Below are 12,615 nucleotides of genomic sequence, written 5' to 3' on the forward strand. Positions count from 1 at the left end.
CGGGCACGGCCGCAGAGTTGCCCCACGCCACAGCCGGCGTCTGTGGAGGGAGGTGGCAGAGGCCGTCACCGCTGTGGCCCTAACACCACGGACAGGCACCCAGTGCCACAAGAAGGTGAACGACCTCGTCAGAGCAGGCAGGGTGAGCGTCCCCCATATCCCCCATATCCCCTCTCCCCCAAATCCCCCCCCTCCCCCATATCCCCCCCTCCCCCATATCCCCCCCCTCCCCCATATCCCCCATATCCCCCCTCCCCCATATCCCCCCCTCCCCCATATCCCCCCTCCCCCATATCCCCCATATCCCCCCTCCCCCATATCCCCCCCTCCCCCCTCCCCCATATCCCCCATATTCCCCCCTCCCCCATATCCCCCCTCCCCCCATATCCCCCCTCCCCCATATCCCCCCTCCCCATATCCCCCATATTCCCCCCTCCCCCATATCCCCCCTCCCCCATATCCCCCCTCCCCCATATCCCCCATATCCCCAAGTGAATCCAGCCCTAACCTTAACCTCTGCAATGCATGCGCAACCGATGGCGTGCATTCATATACCTGCCTAACACTGTTGCCTTTTACCCCTGCCACCACCCCCCCGCCCCCCCAGGAGAAGCGCGCACACAACAATAGGGAGCATGTGAGGACTGGAGGAGGGCCCGCTGATGAGAGGCCACTGACCGTACACGAGGAAAGGGCCCTGGAACTGGCTGGCGGACCTGAGGACCGGGAGGTTGCTGATGCAGAGGTCGGGGCCCCACGAGCAAGTGAGCCACCAACAGCCCGTCCCCATATCCCCCCTCCCCTATATCCCCCTCTCCCGTATCACCTGATCACTGCCTGATGTCTAACCATGCATGCTTCATTGTGTATCGCAGGACCAAACGTCCAGGCACCCATCCCCGCAGATGCAGACCGCCCGCAGGATGCCCCTCGGAGACCACGGGAGACGGAGAGACCCGCACCCTCCAGCATGCGACGCCCGCAGGATGCCCCTCCGAGACCACGGGAGACGGAGAGACCCGCACCCTCCAGCATGCGACGCCCGCAGGATGCCCCTCGGAGACCACGGGAGACGGAGAGACCCGCACCCTCCAGCATGCGACGCCCGCAGGATGCCCCTCGGAGACCACGGGAGACGGAGAGACCCGAACCCTCCAGCATGCGACGCCCGCAGGATGCCCCTCGGAGACCACGGGAGACGGAGAGACCCGAACCCTCCAGCATGCGACGCCCGCAGGATGCCCCTCGGAGACCACGGGAGACGGAGAGACCCGAACCCTCCAGCATGCGACGCCCGCAGGATGCCCCTCGGAGACCACGGGAGACGGAGAGACCCGAACCCTCCAGCATGCGACGCCCGCAGGATGCCCCTCGGAGACCACGGGAGACGGAGAGACCTGGAGCAACAGGGAGACGACACCCCCGTCACGTGCGGGAGCGACCACCCAGCGATGAGGGGGGCAGCCACAGGGCCCCCGTCACATCCGAGCCAGGACACCACTACCCAGGACACCACTATCCAGGACACCCCTACCCGGGGACACCACTACCCAGGACACCCCTACCCGGGACACCACTACCCGGGACAGCACTACCCGGGACACCCCTACCCGGGACAGCACTACCCGGGACAGCACTACCCAGGACACCCCTACCCGGGAAGACGAAATACCGGACAGTGACTCAGAGTGGATGGGTGGAGACGAACCCCCACCCCAAAGTGCCATGGACTCAGAGTGGGACGAAGAGCACGACACAACGCCACTGCTGTCACCAACACCCTCCACCATCGCAGAAACACTCACCACGGTTGGGCACTTTAGTGATGAGGCGTCTGGTACACTCACTGGTGCGCACAACACAGCCGTCCCGGTACAGCAGGTGGAGGTAGGAGCAGCAGAGGGACCGGGCGGTCGGAGGGCAGCCCAGGCCAAGCGAACATCTGCCGCCCAGATGGATCCCGGGTTCCTGCAGTTACCACACCCACACATAGATCCGATGCAACCACCGACACGGAGACGAGCGAATAGGGTGACGGGTGGCTTGCGGCGGCTGCGGTCGCAGGTGGAGGAGTCCACCCGCGTCCAGGAGCTGGGAGTGGTCCCGGTCATGCGTGCCACCCAGGCTGACACCGCACGGGTGGCGTCCGCGGTGGAGGCAATGGGTGCGACGGTGTCAGACATGGGGAACGGTTTGCGAGGCCTGGGGCCTTCCGTGCAGGCGGCGTCTGTGGCCCAGGAAATGGCTGCCCTCTCACAGGAGGCCATGAGCCAGTGCCAGCGCCAGATGGCAGAGGCGCTCAACGCCATAGCCCAGTCTCAGCAGGCCATGGCCCAGTCTCAGCAGGCCATAGCCCAGTCTCTGCAGGCCATGGCCCAGTCTCTGCAGGCCATGGCCCAGTCTCAGCAGGCCATCGCTGAGGGCATCGGCGCCAGTGGCCATGTGCGAGCTGGCGTCGCACTGTCGCAGACAGGGTTCGACAACCCCCTGGGCTCCATGGCTGCAAACCTGCAGACCCCTGTCGATACCAGCACGGGCCTCCAGGACTGGCAGCGCCAGATGTCGGGGGCGCGTCGGATGGCCAGTCCGTTCGCATCATCCCACCCATGTAGAGGCCTGGGGGCCATCGGGCACCCCGAGGGAGGAGGAGGTGGTGTGGTCCATCCCGGCTCCCTCTGTAGGGGAGGTCCCGGTACACCGCGACACCTCGGACTCCCCCCCTTCCGTCCCAGGTGCATCGGGTGGGCAACGGGCAGGACAGGCTGGCAGCTCGCCATCCCAGTCGCCCGGGCCGCAGCCTGGCCCATCTAGGCCAGGACGCCCCAGGAAACGGCCGCCAAAGGGATCCAGTGTCAGAGGGCAGGAATCACAGGAGTCCACCTCCAGTTCTGCTGTACCGTCTGGGGAACCACGTAGACGTAGTCAAAGGGCCCGTAAGGCCAAACAATTAGACACTGAGTAAGTTGGCACAGGTGCAGGGCACAGATGAGTTTTAGGCGCTAGGGCACGTGCATGAACTCCTTTGGTTATTAAAGTCAATGTTACACCTACCGAAGCTGCCTTTGTGCTCTGTCCAAAGTGTGCGGGGGTGTCATGTACGTTGAGCGCAAGTGTGTGTGTGAGGGGTGGTCTTACCTCAGCCCCAGGTGAGTCTGCCCCCTTCCCCCTGGGCCGCCATCAACATCCCCCGGGCAGAGGACGGGACCGTGCGCTGCAGTGTCACAGCCGCATGCAGGGATGGTCCGGGTGGATGGTGGTACTGTGGCCATGGGTCAGACATAGTCCAACGATGTAGAGCCAGGAGCTCATCGGAGGCGGGTTGTCATCATTCTCCATGGCCTGCGATAGACACGCGTCCACCCGCAACTGGGTGAGCCCGGCCCGTTGTGCCGCCGGTGGATCGGCAATTGGGAGTGGGGGGGTGGTGTGCATGCGGGTGGGGTGTGTGGGGTTGGGGAGGGGGGTGAGGGTGCTGGGTGGGTGGATGGGTGGGGGGTGTGGGTGGTCGGCTGTTGTCATGGTGTGCGGTCTGTGGCCATACTACCCGATTCCCACGCCCATCTAGTCAGTGAAGCGGGCGTCTATCAGTCTGTCCCGTGCCCGCTGGGCCAGCCGGTAACGGTGGACAGCCACCCGTCTGTGTCTACCCCGTCTGCCCTGACCATTGCCCCCATCCCCCTCATCTGGGGAGGACTGGGCCTCTTCCTGCTGCTCCTCCACTCCGCCCTCCTCTGCCTGCGGCACATCGCCCCTCTGCTGGGCTATGTTGTGCAGGACGCAGCACACCACAATGATGCGGCCGACCCTATCTGACCGATACTGGAGGGCGCCCCCAGAGAGGTCCAGGCACCTGAAACGCATCTTCAGCACGCCAAAGCACCTCTCGATCACTCCCCTTGTCGCTACATGGGCATCATTGTAGCGGTTCTCCGCCTCATTGCGTGGCCTCCGTATAGGCGTCATCAGCCACGATCGCAATGGGTAGCCCCTGTCGCCCAGCAACCAGCCCCTCAGCCGGGGATGGCGTCCCTCGTACATGCCGGGGATGGATGACCGCGACAACACGAATGAGTCGTGTACACTGCCTGGGTGATGGGCGCAGACGTGCAGGATCATCATGCGGTGGTCGCAGACCACCTGTACGTTCATCGAATAGGTCCCCTTCCTATTAGTGAACACGGCCCTGTTATCTGCAGGTGGCCGCACGGCGACGTGCATCCCATCGATCGCGCCCTGGACCATGGGGAACCCGGCAATGGCAGAGAAGCCCACGGCCCGGGCATCTTGGCTGGCCCGGTCCACGGGGAAGCGGATGTAGCGGTGCGCCATGGCATAAAGGGCATCTGTCACTGCCCGGATGCACCGATGCACCGATGTCTGCGATATGCCGGACAGGTCCCCACTCGGTGCCTGGAATGACCCCGTTGCATAAAAGTTCAGGGCCACCGTAACCTTGACGGACACGGGGAGAGGGTGTCCCCCGCCAGTGCCACGCGGTGACAGGTGTGCCAGCAGGTGGCAGATGTGTGCCACGGTTTCCCGGCTCATCCGGAGTCTCCTCCTGCATTCCCGGTCCGTGAGGTCCTGGCATGACTGCCGGGGCCGGTACACACGGGGCGCCCTCGGGTGCCTCCGTTGCCGTGGGGCCGCGACGTCCTCCTCCCCCTCCTCGTCCTGTCGGTCAGGTGTCCCTCCAGCCTGGGCGGCTGCCGCCTGCCCCTCTGCGGCAGCCTGCGCCGCCTCTCTGGCACGCTCCTCCTCCTCCTCCTCCTCCTCATCCAGGGCAACGTAGACATGAGCGGCTGCCACCACGGCGGCCAACATCGCTGGATGATCTGAAAACATGACGACCTGGTGGGGGGGAGGGGAACGACGACATGTCATCATTGCCCATATCCCCTCCTCCCCCCAGCCAGGTGGCATGGACCGCATGGGTCCAACTGTTGGAGGCTGGCACCTGGCCAGGTGGACCAACTCATTTGCCCTCCCATCACCCACCCCGGCACGGACCCCCCCCCCCCAACCTCCACCCCGGCACGGACCCCCTCCCCAACCTCCACCCCGGCACGGACCCCCTCCCCAACCCCCAACCTCCACCCCAGCACGGACCCCCCCCCCAACCTCCACCCCGGCACGGAACCCCTCCCCAACCTCCACCCCGGCACGGACCCCCTCCACAACCCCCAACCTCCACCCCGGCACGGACCCCCTCCCCAACCCCCAACCTCCACCCCAGCACGGACCCCCCCCCAACCTCCACCCCGGCACGGAACCCCTCCCCGACCCCCAACCTCCACCCCGGCACGGACCCCCTCCCCAACCTCCACCCCGGCACGGAGCCCCTCCCCAACCCCCAACCTCCACCCCAGCACGGACCCCCCCCCAACCTCCACCCCGGCACGGAACCCCTCCCCAACCCCCAACCTCCACCCCAGCACGGACCCCCCCCCCCCCAACCTCCACCCCGGCTAAGGACCCCCTCCACAACCCCCAACCTCCACCCCGGCACGGACCCCCTCCCCAACCTCCACCCCGGCACGGACCCCCTCCCCAACCTCCACCCCGGCACGGACCCCCTCCCCAACCCCCAACCTCCACCCCAGCACGGACCCCGCCCCCCCAACCTCCACCCCGGCACGGACCCCCTCCACAACCCCCAACCTCCACCCCGGCACGGACCCCCTCCCGGCACTCCCCCGGAGCCCAGCCTACTCTAACCACCCCCCCCCCCCCCCCCCCGCCGCACACACACACAAGCCGAGACACACCTCTCCTCAGGCAATCAGTCTGCGGCCACGCCATTTCCTGCCCAGAGCCAACCCCCCAGGCCGTCACTCACCTCCTCGCTGGTCGGCGTGAGCCTGGAGCACCGGGTCACGCCGATGAAAAGGAGGTTTGATTGACGTCGACGTGAACGGTCATCACGTCGACGGGACTTTGGCCCATCCGGAAGGGAGAATATCGGCAGGCCGAAAATCGGCTGCCTTGCGCAGACCCGTGACATTCTCCGCGGCAGCGGCGCCATTAACGCCCCGCCGACTTTTCTCCCTTCGGAGACTTCGGCGGGGGCGGGATTCACGGCGGCCAACGGCCATTCTCCGACCCGGCGGGGGGTCGGAGAATGACGCCCCTGGTTTGCATTAATTGACAACGGATTTTTATTTAATGCCACCATATTACAATTTTCTGAAATGATTTGGTGTAAATTGAACAGTAAATAATCAGGTGTTAGATTACCGGAAAATAATTTTATAGTATATAATTTAGACTGATATAATTAGAAGTACTTGTTTAATATAAATTATTATTTATCTATTATTTTGTTTGAAAAGTGAAGTGATCTCTTGCAACATGGAAGTCTGAAGATATGCTGAGAATGTCACTTTGTTGAATGACCTTGCTGCAGTTCAGGTAGGATTGAGACTGGGATGGCTGTTGTATAAGAATATAAATGCTGCTGGAAGCTGATTAAGATGGCCATGCCCTAACTTCAGATAGGCTAATTATAGAAATTTAAAGCAGAAGGTTGGCTATCAAAACATCTCATTTGTCTTTTCTTTGCAGACAAATATTTGCAAGTTCTGCTGTTAAGAAAATTAACAATGAAAGTTTTCAGGGGAACACCTGGGGAAATTTCTCTCCTTTTAATGGTCTTTTGTCATCCCAGACTCCAGGTGAATTTACATCAGGACTATTGAAATACAGTGAAAGGAACTGATCTCAGTCTTAAATCAAACTCACTCTTGTATTAGTGCATCAATGTTACAAATACTGAAATATACATCTGCTATATATTTTATATTATGTTCTATTGTTTAATTTATTCCCACTTTTCGAGAATCCACCTTGAAGTCCTGTTCATGGGCGAGATTCTCCGACCCCCCGCCGGGTCGGAGAATCACCGGGGGCTGGCGTGAATCCCGCCCCCGCCGGTTGCCGAATTCTCCGGCACCGGATATCTCCGGCACCGGGAATTGCGCCGCGCCGGATGGCGGCCCCCCCCCCCCCCGCAATTCTCCGGCCCGGATGGGCCGAAGTCCCGCCGCTAAGTAGTTAAACTAAGCCTGAACAGTGCTTTCTTATCATTTTGGGTCAAATCAATAGTCAGAAAATTGTGTGTTCCACAATGTCCAATTATCTGACAGATGACTTTGAGCAGCAGCGGGCCACACAAAAATGTTGCTGCGGATTCCACTTATCTTGCTCATGTTCTCGGTGTTAGCACAGAAAATTGGCACCAAATTTAGTGTGTTTTCTGTAGCCTGCAGAGTTCTTTACTATGTCATGATAGCACCTACCACTCTGTCCACTGACATTTAAATACAAGGTTACCCATCACTAGCTGAACCCAGGATCTTGCAGCAAGGTATTAAGCCTCAGAAATCTCTGCTTTCCCACTGACACGGCATGATAACTAAAACTATTAGATCGTTGGGTTATACTGTCGTTACTGATCCCTGTAACCTTCAATCACATGCCTAATCAAATATTTATCCAGATTTTTTTGTAAAGGAATTAATTCGAAGAGCATTAACTAATAGTGGAAACTTGGACGTACTCATAATAATAAGCAAAATACTGCAGATGTTAGAATCTGAAACAAAAACAGGAAATGCTGGAAAAACCCGTCAGGTCTGACAACATTTGTAGGGAGAGCTAATGTTTTGAGTCCCCTTGACTCTTCATCTGAACATGCTCACGTCTGAGTCACTAGATTGTAGGTTCACTGTGTTAGCCTCCACTGCCTCTTGTGCTGTCTGACATCCAATCCGAGATCAGCTGCTATTTCCTCCAGCTAAACATTAGGAAAATTGAAACCATAGTACTTGCTCTTGTCACAAACTCTGTACCATTGCCAACAACTCCACTGCAGTCACCCCACCACTATCCTTTCCCAGTTCAGACTTTTCATAACCCTGGCATCCTATTTAGAATCGAACCATGATTTCTGACCCCACATCCTGTTCACGATAAAGGCTGCATATACCCACCTCTGACTCTGTCTAATCCCATCTTCTCCCAGAACCCTCCTCCATTTGTCATTGAAACATAGGTGCAGGAGTGGGCCATTCGGCCCTTCGAGCCTGCACCACCATTTAATGTGATCATGGCTGATCATGCAAATTCAGTATCCCACTCCATTTCTCTCCTTTCCCCTTGATCCTATTAGCCTCAAGGGCCACATCTAGCTCTCTTTTGAATATATCCAACGAACTGGCCCCAACAGCTTTATGTGGTAGAGAATTCCACAAGTTAACAACTCTCTGAGAGAAGAAGTTCTTCCTCATCTCAGTCATGAATGGCTTACCCCTTATTCTTAGGCTGTGACCCCTCGTTCTGGACATCCCCAACATCGGGAACATTCTTCCCACATCTAGCCTGTCCAGTCCCATCAGGGTTTTATATGTTTCTATGAGACCCCCTCTCATTCTTCTAAACTCCAGTGAGTACAAACCCAGTCGATTCAGTCTTTCTTCTTATGTCAGTCCTGCCATCTCGTGAATTAGTCTGATGAACCTTTGTTGGACACCCTCAATAGCAAGAATGTCCTTCCTCAAGCTAGGAGACCTAAACTGCACACAATACTCAAGGTGTGGCCTCACCAAGGCCATGTATAACTGCAGTAAGGCATCCCTACTCTTAAACTGAAATCCTCTCGCTATGAAGGCCAACATGCCATTAGCTTTCCTCACTGCCTGCTGTACCTGCCTGCCAACCTTCAGCGACTGTTTCACCATCACACCCAGGTCTCACTGGACTTCCCCTTTTCCTAAATTGCCACCATTCAGATAATAATCTCCCTTCCTGATTTTGCCACCAAAGTGGATAACCTCACTGTTACCCACATTATGGTGCATTAGCCAAGTATTTGCCACTCAGTCTCTTTGCATCCTCCTCACAGCACACACTGCCACCCACCTTAGTGACGTCTGCAAATTTGGAGATATTGCATGCAATTCCTTTGTCCAAATCATTAATGTATATTGTGTGGAGTTTGCACATTCTCCCCGTGTTTGCGAAGGTTTCATCCCCACAATCCAAAGATGTGCAGGGTAGGTGGATTGGCCACCCTAAATTGCCCCTTAATTGGAAAAATGAATTAGGTACTCTAAATTTATTTTAAAAAAATTAATGTATATTGTGAACAGCTGGGGTCCTAGTACTGAACCCTGCGGTATGCTACTAGTCACTGTCTGCCACTCTGAAAAGGACCCATTTATTCCCACTCTCTGCTTGTTGTCTGCCAACCAGTTCGCTATCCACATCAATACATTACCCCCAATACCATGAGCTTTAATTTTGCTCACTAATCTCTTGTGTGTGACCTTGTCAAAAGCCTTTTGCAAGTCCAGATACACAACATCCACTGGCTCACCATTGTCCACTGGTCACATCCTCAAAAAATTCTAGATGATTGGACAAGCATGATTTCCCTTTAGTGAATCCATGCTGTCTTGGACCGATCCTGTTCTCGCTTTCCAAATGTTCAGTTATTTCATCCTTAATAATTGACTCCAGCATTTTCCCCACCACCGATGTCAGGCTAACTGGTCTATAATTCCCTGTTTTCTTTCTCCCTCCTTTTTTAAAAAGTGGGGTTACATTATCTAACCTCCAATCCATTGGAACTATTCCAGAGTCTATGGAATGCTGGAAAATGATCACCAATGCATCCATTATTTCTAGGGCCACTTGCTTAAGTACTCTGGGAAGCAGAGCATCAGGCCCTGGGGACTTATCGGGTTTTAATCCTATCAATTTCCCCAATACAATTCCCTGACTAATAAGGATTTCCTTCAGTTCCTCCTTCATGCTAGACCCTCTGTCCCGTCATATTTCCTGAAGGTTATTTGTGTCCTCCTTAGTGAGGACAGATCCAAACTAATTGTTCAACTGGACTGCCATCTCTTTGTTGCCCATTATGGGTTCACCTGATTCATGCACATTCTCCCCATGTTTGCGTGGGTTTCGCCCCTAAAACTCAAAGTTGTGCAGAGTAGGTGGATTGGCCACACTAAATTGCCCCTTAATTGGAAAAAATGAATTGGGTACTGTGGTAGTATGTATTGGGGGGTCATGTGGGACTGGAAGCCCTAATGTCATTGGCTGACAGATCCCGGGTCCTGGTTGGCCGTTGGCCTCAAGCTCCGCCCTGAACGCGGAGTATAAGAAGTCGGTGTCTTCCCCCGCAGGCCAGTTTACTATCGAGCTGCTGGGGAACAGACACGCTTAATAAAGCCTCATCGACTTCACTATATTCGTCTCATGGAGTCTTTGTGCGCTACAATTTATTAAGCGTGCCTAAAAAGGACTATGGAGCTCAGGATCATTCCAGAATGCCTGAGGATCAGCCCCCACGCAGTGAATGCGGCAGCAGCCTTCAAACACTGGCAGACTTGCTTCGAGGCCTACATCAGAACGACCACCGGCCGAGTCTCAGACGAACAAAAACTGCAGGTCCTGCACTCGAGGGTGAGCACGGAGATTTTCACCCTCATTGAAGACACCGACGATTTCCAGACGGCGTTCACAGCACTCAGAAGTCTCTACGTTCGCCTAGTTAACCAAATCTACGCTCGCTACCAGCTCGCGACAAGACGGCAAGCTCCCGGAGAATCGATGGACGAGTTCTACGCCGCGCTGCTGATTTTGGGACGAGCCTGCAGCTGCCCGTCGGTGAATGCAAACGAACACACGGACATGTTAATGCGCGACGCTTTTGTGGCAGGTATGCAATCCTCCCAAATCCGCCAAAGACTTCTAGAAAAAGAATCGCTAGGACTCTCAGAGGCACTGGCCCTAGCAGCCTCCCTAGACGTGGCCGCGCGTAATACCCACGCCTATGGCCCCGACCACGCGGCAGGCCATTGGGCCCCGTACGTACCCGTCGCGGCAAACCCCCTACACCCCCCCCCCCAGACACCCCACAGGCTTGCGCAGTCCAAACGCCGAGTCGCACCGGGGGCGCCCGCTGTTATTTCTGCGGCCAGGCGAAACACCCCCGACCGTGCTGTCCGGCCCACGCAGCCATCTGCAAAAGCTGCGGGAAAAAGGGCCATTATGCGGTGGTGTGCCGATCCCGCGAGGTCGCCTCCGTCCCGGGGCCACAGGGAGCCCTACAAGCAGTCTATGCGTCCCAACCCCCCCAGCACGCCATGTGCGACCCGCAGGCACAGCCGCTCTGGTTCCCGACCACCGCGGTCCCGGGAGAACTGGGAGCCCTGCACGCCGCCTACGCTCCCCAACCCCCCACCCCGCAGCCCATGTACGACCCGCCGCCGGCGCTACCGCTTTGGGTCCCGACCAACACTCTCCACGGAGAGGAGGGGGTTTTTCGCGTCCCTAACGCCACCCTCACCCCCGTCCCGTGCCCCACGCCTGACCCGCCGGCCCCACCTACTTGGACCCCGACCACCGCTGTCCCCGGTGAGGGAGCTCCTCGCGCTCCTTGCGCTCGCGGCCCCACGCCTGACCCACCGGCGCCGCCGACTTGGGCCCCGACCACCGCTGTCCCCGGTGAGGGAGCTCCGCGCGGTCCTAGCGCTCGCGGTCCTAGCGCTCGCGGTGAGGGAGCTCCGCGCGGTCCTAGCGCTCGCGGTCCTAGCGCTCCCCAGACCCCCCAGCACACCATGTGCGACCCGCAGACGCCGCCATTTTGGGTCCCGACCACCACGAGGGGAGGAGGGGCGCCGCCATCTTGGACCGCCCCCGACCTGTACGACGCATGGGGGCGGCCATTTTGTCCACCCCCGCCGCCATCTTGTGACCCCCCAGCCACGTGCGATGTATGGCGCGGCCATTTTGTCCATCCCCGATGCCATCTTGGACGGCAACAACGGACCCCACCCCACTACTACAACCACGGCTCGCTTCGGTTACGCTCGATCAGGCTCGGCCCCGGACACTCCAGACGACGACGACAACGGTCCTAATTAACGGCCACGAGACGCCATGCCTAGTCGACTCCAGGAGCACGGAAAGCTTTATACACCCCGACACGGTAAGACGCTGTTCCTTGACCACCTATCCCAGTGCACAAAAGATTTGCCTAGCTGCAGGATCCCACTCCGTACAGATCCAGGGATTCTGCATAGTTACCCTAACGGTGCAGGGGAGGGAGTTCAAAAACTACAAACTTAATGTCCTTCCCCAACTCTGTGCCCCCACCTTGCTGGGATTAGATTTCCAATGTAATCTACAGAGCCTTACGTTTAGATTCGGCGGCCCCATACCCCCACTCACTATCTGCGGCCTCGCTACCCTCAAGGTGCAACCCCCGTCCTTGTTTGCGAACCTCACCCCGGATTGCAAACCCGTCGCCACTAGGAGCAGACGGTACAGCGCCCAGGACCGGACCTTCATTCGGTCCGAAGTCCAGCGGCTACTAAAGGAGGGCATAATCCAGGCCAGCAATAGTCCCTGGAGAGCGCAGGTGGTAGTAGTGAAGACAGGGGAGAAACAAAGGATGGTCATTGACTATAGCCAGACCATCAACAGGTACACACAACTAGACGCGTACCCTCTCCCCCGCATATCCAACATGGTCAATCGGATTGCCCAGTATAAAGTCTTCTCCACCGTGGACCTCAAGTCCGCCTACCATCAGCTCCCCAT

At 57.8% G+C, this 12,615-nt stretch overlaps 1 protein-coding gene and 1 long non-coding RNA gene across 4 annotated transcripts in view; one reads left to right on the forward strand and one right to left on the reverse strand.

Annotated features, from left to right (window-relative positions):
• The window catches only part of LOC140428417 (potassium voltage-gated channel subfamily B member 1-like), a 514,844-nt gene that overhangs the window by 346,845 nt on the left and 155,384 nt on the right, over positions 1-12,615 (reverse strand). The window lies entirely within an intron of this gene.
• The window catches only part of LOC140428418 (uncharacterized), a 112,780-nt gene that overhangs the window by 1,439 nt on the left and 98,726 nt on the right, over positions 1-12,615 (forward strand). Inside the window, exons 2-3 of one of the 2 annotated variants that reach the window (XR_011948771.1) lie at positions 6,333-6,411; positions 6,565-6,782. This is a non-coding gene — a long non-coding RNA (uncharacterized lncRNA). Of the gene's footprint in view, positions 1-6,332; positions 6,412-6,564; positions 6,783-12,615 lie in introns of those variants that run through there. The other variant, XR_011948772.1, reaches the window with a different exon arrangement.

Source organism: Scyliorhinus torazame, chromosome 8 (assembly GCF_047496885.1).
Source record: "Scyliorhinus torazame isolate Kashiwa2021f chromosome 8, sScyTor2.1, whole genome shotgun sequence".
NCBI lineage: Eukaryota > Metazoa > Chordata > Chondrichthyes > Carcharhiniformes > Scyliorhinidae > Scyliorhinus > Scyliorhinus torazame.